This window comes from Solanum pennellii, chromosome 5 (assembly GCF_001406875.1).
Source record: "Solanum pennellii chromosome 5, SPENNV200".
In the NCBI taxonomy this organism is placed as follows: domain Eukaryota; kingdom Viridiplantae; phylum Streptophyta; class Magnoliopsida; order Solanales; family Solanaceae; genus Solanum; species Solanum pennellii.
Window position 1 is genome coordinate 39,677,978 of NC_028641.1, and position 2,379 is coordinate 39,680,356.

A 2,379-nucleotide genomic window follows, 5' to 3' on the forward strand; every position below is an offset into this window, starting at 1 on the left:
ATAGACAATGAATATGCATTTCTTTCCCCTGTGACCTAACTTCCCATATTTATGAGAAGAATCATGCACGTATGCGGCAGACGCCAAGGTTCGCAATATATTTAAGTTAGGTTTTCTACTTGTCCATAATTCATATGGTGTGGAAGCAACAGAATTATAGGGCACACGACAAGCACAAAAGTTGCAAACATTAATATGTCTCCCCAAACGGAAATTGGCAAGTTAGCCTGCGTCATCATAGACATAACCATTTCAAACAAAGTTCTATTTCTTCGCTCAGCTACTCCATTTTGTTGAGGAGTGTATGGGATTCTTAACTGTCTTACAATTCCTTTTTCATCACATAGATCCTTAAATTTATCTGAAAGATACTTGCGCTTAAGACCAATTTTTAAAGCTTTTATTCTTAAATTTAATTGATTCTCCACCAAATTCAAAAATTGTCTAAAGCATTCCAATGCGTTTGACTTATAGGAAATCAAATAAACATGACCATGACGAGTATAATTATCTATAAAATGTGATGAAACATGAGGCTCCATGCCTCACCATTACACTCATAGGACCCCATATATCTGAAGAGATGAGTTGCAGTGGAAACTCAGATCTAGTTCCCTTTCCAAATTGTTTTCTAGTCGTTTTTCTTGCTAGACAATGTTCACATATTGACATTTCAATTTCAGTTAAGGACCCCAACAATTTTTCTTTTGCCAATCTATTCATTCTTTCAAGGCTTATATGTCCAAGTCTAGCATGCCAATATTCATATCTAAAATTGGATTTGTTGTTAAAGAAAAAAAACCATGATCATTAGACATATAATTAAAATCATAAATTGTGTCCAACACAATAAAACCATCAAAAAGGTAACCAGAACCATAATATTCAGTGTCATAAATAATGTCAACAAAATTATTGTGAAAATTCACACTGAAATTTAATTTAAAAAGAGAAACAACTGAAACTAAATTTCGCCGAATGTCTGGAACGTATAAGACATCATGTAGGAGAAGGATTCGTCCACCTTCCAACTCTAGTTTTCATGTTCCGATCCATTTCACTTCAATTAATGCATTGTTTCCTACATAAAGGCATCTGCTCCTGGAAGGCAGTCGGCGGTATTAAAGAAATGATCCTCTGTCTCTAGCTATGTGGTCTGTGGCTCCTGAGTCAACAGTCCACAAAGTATTAGTATCTGTCATTAATGCAGTACTAGAGACGTAAGTAAACTGAGGAGTATTTTAGCGATCCCGCGCATAATGAGGGCAATCCCGCGCAAAATGACCCATATTGTGACAAGAATAACACTTCACTTTGGATATATCAATCTTTTTAGCACCACGTTTCCTCTCTTCTTAAATTTAGATTTATCCTTATGATTTGACTTATCAGATCCCTTTTTCTTCCATGCTTTTTTGTTCTAGTGCTTTTGCTTAGGATTGTCCCAACAAATTCAGCTAGAAAAGCTTGATCAGTTGCTTTAAAAGCGTCACGACTCTCATCTTCAAGAAAAAGATGATGCTCAATGTCTTCAAAAGACTTGATGCTTTCAATGTGGGTCATATGAATTTTCATATATTCCCAACTAGCAGAAGAGATCTTATAACAACTTGCACTTGTTGTTCATCAGAAAGATTATGACCATCTTATTTTAGTACCCGCATCACATTTGATATCTCTCTTAAATGCTGCCTTATCAATGAATAAGGGCGCAATCTATAGGTGTCAAATATAATGGTCAAACTCCTAAGTTTTGCAGCACATGTGCCACCAAACTTATCTTTCAGTGATATCCACATGGCTCGGGCAGTTGGATAAGATTCAAACTCACACATAAGATCATCAACCGTACTACTCAGCAACGTTATGTGAGCAATACTATTTTTTTTAAGACTTGAAAAGTCTCAAGATTTCTCACATGATGTTGAGTGTCTTCACCCGCCAGCTCAACCATAACATGGTTTACGGTCTCCAAAACCTATTGCTCTTTAAGAATATATTGAATCTTATGGTGCCAAATGTCATAATTATCATTATTTAATTTTTCACCTTATTCATTTCACCAATGATAGTCTTTGAAGCCATTTTATAAACTTATCTACGCACATAGAAGGCATAGCACAAATAAGCACAAACCACAATTTTATTTTAGTTTTATCTGCTACAGATTGCATATAAATTAATATTGTCCATCTAGAAGCCCATGTTCAAAAGTCTACGTTTTTCTTACTTTCATCACATGTAACTTTAAGCACAACAATATTATTTTTAAATCAATTGTGCGCTAATAACTTATGATAGTTCTATTTAGAAAAATTTCTATCAATAAGAACTCCCACTCAATATATATATATATATATATATATATATATATATATA